Below are 15,257 nucleotides of genomic sequence, written 5' to 3'. Positions count from 1 at the left end.
TAGAGTTTGGCTTTCAGCAGCAGTATCCGACTACACTTTGGTGTGATAATCAAAGTACCATTCAACTATGCAAAGATCCAGTCCAACATCAGCGCAACAAACACATTGAACTGCACATGCACTTCATCAGAAAGCTCATTCACGACCATGTTCTTGAAGTGAAATATTGTTCAACAGATGATCAAGTTGCAGACATCTTTACAAAGGCTCTCACAGAGGCGAAGTTCACTAAACTTCGATTTATGGTTGGAGTTCAGGAAGTTGTCACTAAGGGGGGATAGGCTCTAGTGCCTCCTTCCTTCTCGTATTGTGTCATATTTGTAAATCCTTCAATCCTATCCCAAGTTGTTCTTAAGGGGGGATGTTAGGATATTCCGACACATAGGAAATAGTTAAGTATAACTTGGTCTAGTATAGAGTTAGGTAAAGTGTGTTTCTTTACTATGTACATTTTGTAACTTACAATCCGACGGTCACGATATGTAGTGATCTGACGGTTCATTCTCTCCTTGGTATTACTGACACTTGATCTGTGGCTTAACACCCTATTAGTCCATGATCTCTATTTAAAGAGAATGGAGGGTCATTGTTAGGGTAATCCGTCTATGAGAGAAGCATATGTAAATTTTCATTCTTTTATTAATAAATTGCCTGAAGTGGCCACGTTGGCTCAGGCCGTGGACTGTTTCCCTCTTTGAGGGTTTTAACCACGTCAAAATACTGGTGTATTGATCTGTGATCTGGTTGTGAGCGGTGTCCTTTGGTGTTCTGTCTGAGGAACTTACCCTGTAAATTCCTACAAAAGCAAAAGTTAAATGAAAACAAGTTGAGACTTGGCAGCTAGGTAGCAGAAGTTGACATGGATCACAGGTTCTAAGTTGAAACATGAAAAGAAAATGGTTTTGAGCTCATGGGGAGATGGGTTGAAGAAGAGAACACCAGTAAAAGTATCATTCCCATTGTTAGTAAAAAGGGTGATTCAGAATATGATGAAAGATAAAATGATTCCTCCTCAGTAAATAAAAATAAGTTTGGAAACCCTAAGGTTCTAGTCACAAATGCTAGGGACAAGTTAAATGAAAAACAAGCTGAGACTTGGTAGCTAGGTAGCAGAAGTTGACATGGACTAAGGGTTCTAAGTTGAAACATGAAAATAAAAGGCTTTCGATCTTAGGGAAAGATGGGTCAAAGAAGAGCGCACCAATAAAAGTATCGTTCTTGTGTAAAAAAAAAGGGTCATTTAGAATATGATGAAAGGTAAAAGAATTTAGTGCTTATGAAAGGTCAAGTAATTTTCATGATGATGTGAATTGTATGTGGGAGGCACCTGAAGATTATATAATCCCTATGAAACATGTAACTAACAAAAAATGTTATGTTTTGAGAAATAAATTAGTTGAAAGAAAAGAAAGAAGTCAAGAACACCTAAGACTGTTGCATCTGTAACCACACATAAAAATAAACATTTTCTTTAGGAAAGTCAAATCAATCACATATATAAGACAAAGAGAAAAAAAAAAGAAGAAGTTAATTTTCCCTTTAATTCTAATTCATGAAACAATTAAAAAAATAGGTTTTGTGAGGTTTTGCATATGAGAAAATTCCTAAAATACCTAATGTCCTTCCTCTCAAGTAGTAACTGGGCCTTGTGAAGTTTATAGAATAGGGTACTAGAACCACGTCATAAATGTCACTGGTGACACTTCCAACAACCAGAAAACCAACCAAGGTATAGAGAGGGTGATAGTAGCCAACCATACTAGGTCTATGTCCCGAAAGAGTTGGTGACACTTCTAAAGGCCTGACTAAGATCACTCCATGTCGAAGTGCTCCTGCACCTCAACCTATAGCAAAAGATGCCCTAATATTTGGCCACTAAGTTACCTGTGTCTAGTGGGAATGGGTGAATTTCGGCTTTTGGTTGTTAGTTTTGGATCCAAAACCCCTACCATATATCGGGAGACAACATGAAGTGTTGGGATGGGGTCCCCTGGGTCAGTTTTGGGGTAAAGGCCCAAGTTTTGATGTAAAAAGATGTAAAGTCTTCGTGAATTGTGGACGTGGAGTGCGTAGCTAGTCAAGAATCAAAAAGGGTATTTACCCTCATTTATGTAAAGTTGAGTCAGTCTTTGAGATCTACCCATGGTCCGCAGACCATGGGATTGTATAAATAGGTGTGTCTTAGAAAGTCTAAGGTAGATCTAAGTCTTTGTCTATGGGTACGGTGAATGGAGTCTTAGAGAGTTAGCACAGAGAAGTAAGTCTTAGAGGGGCAAAAGGCTCTGCAACTAAGTGTGCAGAGGCTTAGAATAGTGTCCACAACTAAGTGCGCGGATTATTGCAGCTGAGTGCATAGGGAATTTTTGAGTCTGTAAACCTATATTGAAGATCAATAAAGAAGAATGTTGCAGAAATTCCTATGTTTTATCTCTTTGCTTCCATTATGTATGATTGCGATATATGCTGTGATGAAATGATTTATTTATAAAATAATGAAGTATTGATGTGCGAATTTATGGGATACATCTAATTAACTGAATGCAATTAATGATAGGTTATTATGTGAAGATCATAATACTTTATGTTATGTTATTGGGCACTTAGGTAGATCTGATTAAATATTGATCTAAGGATGATCTATGGTGCACGTAAGTAGCTAATTCATCTATTCAAGGTCCACAACAGATGATCGTAGACCTTCGCAAAGGTCTAGAGGTCTTTCAAGGAAGTTACATTACCAAGCCTCAAGGGTTTAGAGATCTGTGCGAAGGCAGATCCAGGTCACAAAAGGACATCACACTGATATCTAGGTGCAGAAACTTGGTTCCAGCATCCCCCCATATTGCTTTGGGTGAGACTTCAGTCTGCGCACCACGGATTGATGCCGAAAGGGCCAGTAGTGTAGGGTTTTGATTGGCATAATTAACTCTAAACCTGGGTTAGGACCCCCTAAGCCAACAAATGGTTCTGTTGCCGGGACCAGGATCTACATAAAGAGATGTGTGATGTCGCATCACTGGAATCCGACCAAAAAGGAAATTGAGAAGTGGTTGGATAGAAATATCCACAAATTCGTGGTGCAAGAGAACAGAAACCCACGCCTGAAAAAAGAGTAGTGGTTGGACAGATATTTGTACACAGAAATACATGAAAATTTCTTTTGCACCTTCCCGATCAAACTATACGAGTGGATCACTAAATTGGCATACGGCCAAGGAAAGTGGAGGCTTGATGGTCCAATACTATGGACCCCAGAGCTAGTGCGGAGGTTGGAAGCTTCTGAAGATAAGATCGCACGTGCTATTGATCATTGTCTTGATTGATTCATAGGGGGATTTGTAACAGAATTCACGGTTGATACCTCTGTCAGTTACAATGAAGTGGAGCGGCGGTTCTAAAGGATTGTGAGGTAAGTATTTGAGATCTTTGAATCCTTGGATTAAGATGCTCTTGTGTGAAAAGTGGGTTATGCCATTGCCTTGATGTTTGGATCTATGTGAAGTGGATAGAGCTTTAGAAATCAAGGAAAAATAGGTTCTGAATATAGCCCATTGATTGGAGCTGCTTCAAGTGACGACGAGGGAGTGATTCAGGCCTTACAGCGGGGCGTTGTCCAGTTGATAAGGCATGATTTCCCGTGAATACATCATCTGTCAATGCCACCTCCACCTTCACCTCCACAACTTACACCCTCGCCTACACTGCTACCACCACCACCACCGTTCAACATGTCGAATACAATGAAGTTGCCAGTTTTCAAGGGCTTAGGAAGTAAGAATGTGGATTAGTTTTGGTTTGTTGCGAAGGCTGTGTGGACAACAAAAGAAATTACAGATGATAATATAAAAAAGTCGTAGTTGGTTACCGCTCTACAGGATCGCACGCTGACATGGTACATTAAGTACTGCACCGATAATCCGTTGGCGTCATTAGTAGACACTCAAGCCGCTTTGAACAAATAATTCGGGAAGCCTAAGTCTGACTCGCAATTAGTAATTGGATTCAAGGAAATTCTATGAGGGCTGGTGAAACGCCCTGGGAGTTAGATCAAAGATTTAAGTGTGTGATCTGCGAAGCTAATATGCATCTCACAGATAGTCAGCTCCTGCCCCACCTAAGGATTTATTTATCACGGAAAAAGCTAGGGACTCAGGCGAAAGCTCTGGAAATTGCGATGATAGTGTTTTCAGCCTAGCCTCTCCATTTTTGGATAGCCATGGTGTGATGAGGTTCTCATGTTTTGGTTGATCTAGATTGCCAGATGGATTCGAAGTTGAGTGAGGTGGATCTCTGAATGAGAAAAACACATGGCCTAGTAACCCCTGTGCCTGACTGTGGGTTGCAGTAAAGCTAGATTTTGTGTTGCCTTGGTGGGCCTAGGAATCTTTACCGGTGAATGACAGGATATACGGAAAATCCAAGAGTTGGTTTTCTCTTGATTAGGCATAGGAATCCTTGCCGATGAATGACGAGATATATGGTAAAGCCTAGAGGGCAGTGTATTGGTTTAGATCCTAGTGATCCCTGGATCAAATCATGGATTGCGGTAAATCCTGAGAGACTAGGAGATAGGAATATTCCTCAAGGTGTAGGTCACGAAATCTAGTGTCATCCATTTTTGTTTTGGCCTAGTGATCCAGTGGAGATCATGGTAAAACCTATGATTACATGTTTATTATGTTGGCCTAGTGATCTAGGATGGATTACGGTAAAGCCAATTTCTATTGATGAGAGTGAGGTGGTTTAGCCTCAGGATGCCCTGGTTGGTTATTTTGGTTTGAGTCCCACATTCATTCTTGGAATATGGCACAGGGGTGAATGGCTGAAGAGAGATTTGGTTAAGCCATTCTATGGTCGAGTGGAACATGGTAGTCCCATCCTAGGTTAGGATTTTACATCATTAATATGAGGTTATTTCTCCTTGTATTTCTATGAGTATTGTACTGGTTTATATGTGAATCATATGGTTGTTATTTCATTGGTACTTATGTTGTTATTATGTTGGTCCTTTATATGCTTTATGACAATGGCTATGTATGGCTCTCATCATGTTTTTACTTGTAAATGAATGGACAATGTATCTATGACATAATAGATGATAATGCAACAAATTATATAAGGGAACAATGCTTCATAGCGATTATGAGATAAGTATGAGACCCCTATGCTTAAATCCGTTGTTTACACATGTACATTACACATTTGTGATAATTTTGACGAAATGTCTATCATGGCTAGTAGGTGTTCGGTTAAGGGCTTGTTCAAGTATTTACATTTTCATCATTGTTTCCTTCTTATCTTTATGTTTTGAAGGTGTCACTCAATTCTAGGTAGTGACCTAGGCTCTGGGGCTCAAAAAGTGGCTCAAATCCCAGGGACGCTAGCACAAAAATAAGAAAAATAATCCTTGGACGTTGGCATGCATTTTCATGAGAGCGTACAAAGCCTCCAGGGCGTTGTTAGGCCCATATCATGGGAGCGTCCAGAGGTCAAGAGGTCTAAAACCTTAGTGGAACCCAGGGTTTGGTCACCAGAAGTGTTGGGATGGTTCTCAAGGGTCTTGTAGCTGATGTGGAAGGCTCATTTGATGTGTTTCCATCGATTCCATTTCCTTAAGGTCACCTAAGAGGTTGAATCCAATCATAGTAGCCTCTCGTCACATGTTTACCCCAGTTGGCAAGTTACTTGGGTAGATGTGGGAGGAGGGTGTTACACTTCTTGTAAGGAACAATGTTCTCTTTCTCACCTACATCCTGAGGTCTTGTTCACTTCGGTGGCCATTTACATTTAGTATTGTCTTTCCGTTTCCAACCATCCTAAGACTTTGTCTTACAGTTCGATTGCTCATAACAGTGCTTCAATTTCGCAATGACTTCTTCCAGCAATCTAGGCTCATCATACTCAATTCAATCCTTAAGTGCTAATGGGAATTGACTGACAAATATTTGAACTTTGGATTTCTCATCCTTAAGATATGGTACATACCTTAATAACTCAAGGAACTTAGTTGTATACTCCTCATGTTAGTGTTGGCATTATGATGCATGTGTTGTACTTGATGGCAACCCACTTGTAGTAGAACAACTCACTTGTATATGGTAACTAGATGAACCTACAGAAGAGATATCAGATGTGATAGAATGCATGGCAGTTGTGTTTACAAATGTGACAAAATTCAAGAATCAGTTCAGAAGTAATGTACAATGGCAACTCTCTCAGATGACAGTTCACAATGTAGCAGGTTAACAACAAAGAATTACAGATCAGACTACAAAGAATGAAGAAAGAGAGGTATATGCAGGTTCACCTTGACTAAGCTATGTATACATGCAAGTTCACTAGACACAAGTAGCGTATACGTACACACGCAATTTCACAGAAGGAAAAGAGTGTATGTCTTGGAAAACTAAGTTTTTGGTCCGAGGTATTTGGTCTAAGGTATTTTGATCCATGGTATTGGTCCAAGGTATTTGGTCCGAGGTATTGACCCTAGGTATTTGGTCCAAGGTATTGGTCCTAAGTGGTTTTGATCCATGGTATTGAGAAAAGCCTAAAACTATATAAGGAGGAGAAGATCATTAGGTCAAAGTGTGCAAGTATTGAATATCTAATGAAGTGTGAGATCTAGTATGCAGGTTATTGGCTTTTGGTGCTTTGCTTGATCTAAACCAAGGATGAACCTTAGCAGTTGATGAGGGATAAGATCTAATGATGGATTGGGATCTTAAGGCTTGAAATGAATTATCATTATGTGGTTTTGATCATGTATAATATAGATCTGAATACTAACGCATGTATTATTCTGTAAATGTTATGATCTGGGTATAACTGAAGTTTGGAATAGCTGCAAAATTATGAATGAATATTTACAGATGTGTACGTTGGTTCGCCATGATAAAAGCACGTATACATGCTGGTTTGACACATGGAAGTAGCATATACCTTATGAAGTATGTTTCAGTTGCTTTTGTTTGCTGTTGCAGAGTTCTGGGTTCTGCTTTGGGTTCTGGTGACTGTATTTTGGTGACAGTATTCTGAATGATCATATTGATTGATTGTGATTTGCTACAGTGATGATGGGTTGTCAAAGTGATTGATTGATTCAGTTGTGATGTTTGAGTTTCAGTGATTGGTTGATGCAGATGTATTTGATAGTTGTATTGCAATGGTGATTGATTTTGAGCTTCAATGTTGTTGATGGGTCCAATATGAAAATTGAATGAAACGTGGCCTTCAGATTATGGTGTTTTGTTCCAGGAGTATCCAATCTGAGAATTCATGAAATGTGGTCCCTGGAGGAAGAAAGAAGGTCGTAGCCTTCTGTAGGTCGGCGCCTACGTACTAGTACACATATCGGCTAGTACAAGAGCTAGGGGGTTGGAGCTCCCTTCTAGTAGAAGCGGGAGAAGGAGAGAAGGTTGTAACCTTCTACAGGTAGAAGCCTGTGTAATGGTATGAGTCTACACCAGTACAATGTTGTGAACATATTTTCTTATTATTAAAAGAATACAGAGACGACAGCAGCAAGTGGTTTTCACCCACATTGGGTTTCCACCTTAAATCTTGGTGTTCATGTGTGTTGCTTTTGTGTAATGTTTCATTCTATTATTAACTACTCCTGGTTACTAGTTAATGTTTAATAAAGTACTGATGCACATATTAAAGATCAACATATGATGAATTAACTAAATCATAAGTTCAATAGATATACGCTGGTTGCCTTAAGAACAATTACGTGCACACGCAAGTTCCCTTCACTAAAGTAGCATATACAAATCTGATTATGGAAATGAAATATTGTTGATTTACAAACACTGATTCACCCCCCCTCTTAGTATTATTTCCAAAAATTGGTATCAGAGCAGGTCCTTTGGCAGAAGCTTGATTGCTTGAAGGAGATTCGTAGAAACAATGGGAAAGAAGCTAAAGACGAAAGCACCTCAAAAGAAGAAGGCATCTCAAAGGAACTATGACAATGGGAGAGTCGATTGGGGATTATGTGGAAGCAACTATTTAGATTCAGAAACACCTCAGAATGAAGATGAACAAGCAAAATAACAATCAGGTATGAATTTATTATCCTCTAGTGATACATTTCTCTGTCCATTTGAAGATGATGAAAGTGACAGCAAAACAACTAAATTTTCTCTTATGGGTGAAAGAGAAAGATATCAAATAGAGGCAGAATCTAAAAGGCTCACAAAAAATATTAGAGATCAACAAGATCTATTGGACAAAAGGGAGTATGCCTTCAAAGAAGAAGCTACAAAACTAAAAGAGGAAGGAATCAAAGTAAGGAAGCAGTACAAGGAAAAGGAAGATCAATGTCAAAAGCTGCAGGATGAAGTGACATAATTAAGAAATGAGTTAAATAAAAGGAGCACAACAATCAAGAAACTTAAAGATAGATTCAGTTACTATGAAGTTCTTGAAGCTAAGATCCTCTCTCTAAAAGAAGATCTTGAAAAATCAAATAAGCAGAATGAAGAACTACTCCAAGCTCTTGAAGAACAAGAAAACAAAGTTCTCGAATTAAGGCAACAAGTGGAAGAAGGAAGAAAAGCTAAAGAAATCATGAAGAAGTAATATCTTGAAAAGGAAGAGCAATATCAGGTTGAGGTAAATATACTAAAAGGAAAATTAGAAGAAAAGGATAAGCTTTTGCGATTTCAAGATAGTACTAAGATTTTGGATGATATTCTTAGTAGTCAAAGGTCTCCTGCCATCAAATCTGGTCTTGGTTTTCATGAATCTGTTGAAGGTGAATCTAGCTCACAAGCTAAGGCAAGGAACTCTAATGTAAAACCTGAAATGCTCAACAAGGAGATTAGAGGTCAACCCCATCAACAACCAAGGAAGAAAATTATTCAAAGAAAATATTTTACTCCTAAATGTGGAAGTGATAGTCAGTTATTTCCTCAAATGAATAATGTTCAGTGTTTTATATGTCATAATCTTAGACATGTTGTAGCAAGATGTGGAAGTAGAATGGTTCAAGACCATCACACAGAAAGATCATCATTTTCCAGGTACTTTGAGCGATATTGTTATTCTTGCAATATGTTTGGTCACAAAGCCATTGACTGCTATAGAAGAAATATGAAACATGTAAGATTTTATGCATGTAACAAGCTTGGACATATAGCAAAGGAATGCAGGAGAAAATTTCGGGCACCATACCAAAAGGAGAAAACATCATCACACTCGAAGATATGGAAGAAGAAGGAAGTACAGTCAGAAAAATGTGGCATGGCACAATGTACAGACATAACAGACTCAGGGGGAGCTGAAAGTGTGAAACTTCAATGTTCTAAATCTCATACGTATGTTTCATGAAGACAAGTCGCGTATATAAGCGAGTTTGAAGTTGCACAATCGCGTATATGTGGTTTGAAAAAAAATGTTGTGGGATAGTCTCAGAAAAACTAATGTGATATGATTAAGAAAATTATCACTTATCTTTTCTATCATAAATGACTACAGCCTATGGATGTTATTTAGAAGTGTTTTGATCCTCACAAGTTGTTGATAACTTAATGTATATCTGATAATGATAATGCCTTGATACTTCTTATTCATATATGCAATGATCAGATCTAACAGTGAATAGGTGGAACAGGTTCAATGGGAGAACATGCTATGCTTCCAATAAAGCATTGTTGGCATTATGGTTAGAAGTCTTCGGTACCTAATCAATGATGATAATGCTTATATGGCTTGCTATGTTACAGTTATGAGTTTCCCATGATAAAATCTCAGATGATATTTGGGATCGCATAAGTTGGTATTCAGATCAGATTTATAGATGATTGTAAATAACCTTTGATGATGCATATAGTACATATATGTTGCTTACATGATGATCTTCATAAGGACAAGGAGAAGTACAAAATCTTGAGTACACAACTTCATTATTTGATGATGAGCCACTCATTTCTTTTATGCTGCTGTCATCATGCCTTCAAAGATGCATAAAGATCATATGGTGCAATTATGATGTAGGATTCCTATAGTTCTTGGCTCTCACATGGTTGAGGATTGTTGATGTTGATGATATCAAGAAATATTAACAAATGACCATGAGCTCATGATTTACTAGATACATATTTCTATCTCTTTTATGGATATATAATATACTGGATACAAGGATGATTACTTAAGTTGCATATTTATAAATATTGTTGGTTGGCCAAGAGAATGGTGTTATCGCATGTCACATGAAGACATAGCTATTTGAAGACATGGATATTCGAAGACATGGCTTACCTAGACACAAAATGATGATGAGTTCTGATGCAGGAGCATTCAGCCCAAGGAAAATAATTGTAATTAAGTGGACATAGAGGGGTCATGTATTTTTAGGAAATAGTTTTCCTAAGTCTCAAATTAATGTAATATCTAGGCCTTTAAGTTTAATTAGATATTTGAGAGGAAATTGTAAGTAACCTCGAATAAATGAGGACATGATTGGAAATAATAACAAAAGAGCCTAAAATCAATTAGGACTCTTAGAAAAGTTCATGATTCTAGGAGTGAGATAGAGCTTTTAGGCATTAAATGGAGAAAAAGATGGAATGGATAAAAGTCTCGAGGAGACTTATTAAATGTAATACTACCACATATGTATTTTGTAGCGAGCTTTAGGGCTTTAGTTGAGTGATTCAATGAAATGATGTGATTGGATCCTTCACAGTGATCTGATCCAATGTTTCCATATAAATATATGTGTGATGGACCTGCGTGTTTAAGAGGGAGAGGCCGCAACATTGAAGAACTGGGCCGTGCGAGACCGAGGAGTCTCGAATGTAATCTTTGCTTTTACATTAATATAGATTCAGAGTTTATTCCTAACTGTGTCAGAGAGTGTGAATCGCGTGTTTTGTGATTAATTATGGTGCAACTTGTAGGTTTTGTTATAGTAGGTTGCAGGCAGAATTCCGAAGGATGCAGAGGAACAGAGTTGATTCAGAGGAATCGTAGAAGGATCCTTGAATCAAATTGAGGAAAAGAGGGGAGGACTCTGAGAGAAGGACCACAGAGGAGGTTGTGTGGATTCCTATTGAAGAATCAAGGAATCAAGAGGAGAATTGGTTCACTATACCAGTGGAGAAATTGAGTATTGTTCGAACATAATGGGAAGGGAAATTGGGCCAAAACAGAACCCAAGTGGAAGTAGAAGGCAGAGTTGAAGATTTCTACAAGGACAGAGATCAAAGGAGAGTGAGGAGTTTAAGCTCAGAAGGAAGAGCGAGTTGTGAATGGGCAGAAGGCTGAAACCTTTAAAGAAGCCAAACCACGGAAGAACTGATGACTTAGCGTAAAAACTAAGTAAAGGGACGAACAGAGAAGCATGAAGTGTTAGCGCTCAACAGTCATTGGATCTGGGTGATCAATGGCTACGATTGAAATCACAATCACATTTCGGAGGTGCCAAGGGATGGTGACAACTGAAATAGTGAACTCTGATGAGCGATGTGGTGATATCACCGATAAACCGATTGGCGATCGTGCAATCAGAGGTTTAGAGTGGAAGAAGCTAGGCATGGTTGGAGAAGCAATATCCGATAGTGATAATCAGAGTATTGGAGCTCAGACCTATCGGAGTTTGGAGGAGTGGAAGCATGGAGTGATTAGAGACCAGACCCGACGATAATCATAGTCGTGGGTCTATAATATTTGAAGTTCGTGTATGTGGTTTAGAGCGAAGTTTCCTTTGTATTTTCCATTTCCAATGTTTTCTGAAAGGAACGAAGGACGGGTTATTAAGTGCTCCCAATAACTTTTGAGCCAACTGTGCAATCGCACATTGGAGTCGGAGGGAGACAAAGGCCTGTATGTGTTAATGACCCGAGGAGGAGCGAAACCTGATTTGTGATAAAGGAAAATCTTGGTAAGTGTGCAAAGGCCATATAAAGGCCCAAAGGTATGTTATGCATGTTAATCCTTTTATAAAGGATTAAGTTCTGATTGTGAAGTGCGATAGTGTTATTCCATTTCTCATGGAATAAAACCCCGTCGATAGTGTATTTGCGTTAACGCATTCCTTTGAGAAAAGCGCCGATAATGTATTATGTGATCCCTATGGAAAAGAGTTCCGATAGGTGGTTTACAGCGGGGTGATTAAGTTCCAATAACAAAGGAATTGCTTATAAAGGGGCCTTGACCATTTATGGTCTGAAGATTTGACTCCATTGTAGAGTTAAATGCCTGGGGAAGTTGTGGATGCATTGTTAAATATATACTGAGGGTATATGCTGGGTAACCCTGGCATCATTTTGCTAAGTATAAATATATGTTGGGGGACTCGTGCATCATTAGTGGTATCAGAGCAAGACTTGTAATCAGAGCAGAAGTTTGTAATCAGAGCAAAATTGAAATCAGAGTGGGAAAATATTTCAGCGAAAGGGAGTTTGCACACAGGAAAAGGTAATGTGCTGAATGATAAAGACTACAATGGGAGATTGTAGCAATTCCAGTAGAGGCTTGGAGTAAACAGGAACAGAGGATTCCTTGAAGGAAAGAGAAAGCAAGATTTCTTAATATAAGTTTTGAATGAAAGAGGACTTGGAGACAAAACAAAGGACAATCCATTCAAAGTATAGGTGGAATGGTGAAACAAGATCATGCTAAGATCTTGAAGGTGAGGTAGTGTGTTCTGTTTAAAATTAAGAATGTATGTTTTTATACTAATGCACAGGTGACAATAAGAGAAGCTATAAGAGGAGAACCAGATGTGTTCTTGAAGACAGAGAAGGAAAACACACTGAAGGAAAGTGGCAGTGAACCTGAAGAATCCAACAAGAGATTGGACAGAGAGGACCACTGAAGTGTTCTCAAGAGAGAGTGAGAGATTGCAGAAGCCTAGAAGGAGCAAAGGTGTTGCTCAAGAAAAGGTTTCAGACATAGGACCTATGCTTACCAAAAGACTGAGTGAGGAGAGCTTAGTGAGGTAAGATTGCAACGAGGAGGACTACCTGTTGCATAGGCTTGTTGCAAAGGGGCTCATGAAGAAAGAAGAGAAGAAAATGACTACTGATAGTCATAATAGAGATTCAAAGAGAAGCCACAATAGAAGATATGAGAAGAAGGGTGCCAAGGAAAATGCCAAGAAGATGAGTCAAAAGGAGATTGACCAAGAGATTGCTGAGTTAAAAGAACAACTCAATGCATTAAGGAGAATGCTTGAGGAAAGCCAGAGACTAGGTTGGGTCTTGAGGAAGAAGCCAGTGAAGTGGCATGAGATGCAGAGAAGGCTACATCAAAAGAAAGTGAAGTGGTTGATGGAAAAACTCAAGGAAGTTGAGTTAGAAATGGAAGAGTACATTTGTGAACTAGAACAAGGAGAAATTCTGGGAGAAAGTGAAGATGAAGACTTGAAGACTGAAACTTCAAGTGAGGTCAAAGGGTCACATGATTTTAAAACTGACAATTTGTGTATGTATGCAGGTGAAACATGTAAAGAAGGACAATTGGTTGATATTGTCATGAAGAAGAAAGAAGATGAGATAGATAGGTCTCATATGTAGTTGGGGAAAGATATCAAGCAACCAAGTGAAGGGCTTGAGGAGATTGAAGAGGATACCATTGAAGAATTTCTGAGTCATAAAGAGAACTTGGAACAACAAGGAGATATAATGGCTGAAGCATCAAGTGAGACCACAGGGTCTTATGTTTTTAAAATTGATAGTTTGTATATGATGGCAGGTATTACAGGAGAAAAACAACCTTTTGAAGATATCTTCAGAGGAGATGAAGATCTAGAAATAAAAGGTGACAAAGAAAACCTTTCAAAAGAGGAGGAATTTAGAAGGAAAAGTCTATGGATGAGTCTATAGAAGCCGTCATGGAGATGAGGAATCAGGATCTTATTCTGATGAAGAATGAAGGAATACTGTCTCAGAAAGGTAATCAAATGAGTTTGATTAATGTTATTGATGAAAATAAAATGCAGGAGAATGTTAATGCAGATGGTGAGACAAGGATAGCTCTTGGAGAAGATAAACAGCAAGGGACTGAAGGCAAACTTGAGGAAGAGACTATGTTAGATGAAAAATAGTAAAGGATCATCAATTCACTATTATGATAGGCACAGTGGAGATAGCCATGGAAACTGTTGAGACAGACAGTAGGGAAGAAGGAGATCTACTGAAAGATGTTAAGAAGGAGGAACCCTATGCAAAGGATTTAACCTTGGGAAAAGGAGCACTAACAAAGGAGTGTTTTGAAGAGGATGGACAATCTTTTGAAGATGTCAAAAGTCTAGAGGAGTGCTCTAGGAGAACAGAGTATGATGGAGAAGACCTCTTGAATGAGGGAAGTGGTGATTTGATACAACGGAAAGGCCTTGAGATTACAAGGGTTAGAGGAAGACAGGGTTTTAATATTGTAACATAGCATGTAAAGGATGAAGCTGGAAGAAGAGAGCATTGTGATGAAGTGCTTGCTAAGTGTGAAGAAGAGATTAAATTTCTAGAGAAACTGATGAGGGAACCTGACAGTAGAACAGATTCTATAGTTATAGTTTCTGAAGAAGAAGATGTGTCTCAAGTAGCCATGGAGACAGGAAGATGTAATAATTTGTTTGCAGGTTCATTAAAAAGCATGAATGAGTATGATTATTGTAGAAATTTCACTTGTAGAACAAACTGATATATGCAATGTCCTAAAGCATAATACTTGTTCTACTTCTACAAAACATTAAGCGGAAGCATAATCGAAATCATGAGCAACATCAAGTAGAAACATGCATAACTGGTCAAGAGAATTAATCACACATAACACAAGATATATCCAGGGGAAAACACTAGCATAAAACCCCAACCATGTATTATCAATCAAGTGGAAATCCTCTTCACAATACAAGAAGAATTAGCTCTCAAGCTATTCAGTTCTCAATGAACTATGAAGATATGAAGATATGTCTCATGAACCAACCAAGCCCTGTTTATATAGGCTTTCCCTATGGTCCTTACGTAGTTTGCTTAGGAAATAATAGCAAAAGCATATGCTATTAATTCCAACATACCAAAAACAACCAATGGTCCAACTATGTATTCCTTGAGAACACTAGTTCCTCAACCATGCAAAAACTACTTACTATAAATAGTTAAGCATCTGATAGTACATTGTCCCTCATTTGATCTCAACTAGGTCTCTGACAGAACTGACATGCAATAGTTATCCATGAGCAAATCTTCAGTTATCTAAAATAATAGTTGTCACATGCATGCAAGCATTAACAAACTATATTTTATTAT

Source organism: Pinus tabuliformis, chromosome 1_2 (assembly GCF_031772625.1).
Source record: "Pinus tabuliformis cultivar Carrire ecotype Pingquan chromosome 1_2, CPIR1, whole genome shotgun sequence".
NCBI classification, from domain to species: Eukaryota; Viridiplantae; Streptophyta; class Pinopsida; order Pinales; family Pinaceae; genus Pinus; species Pinus tabuliformis.
This window is presented reverse-complemented; position numbering follows the sequence as displayed.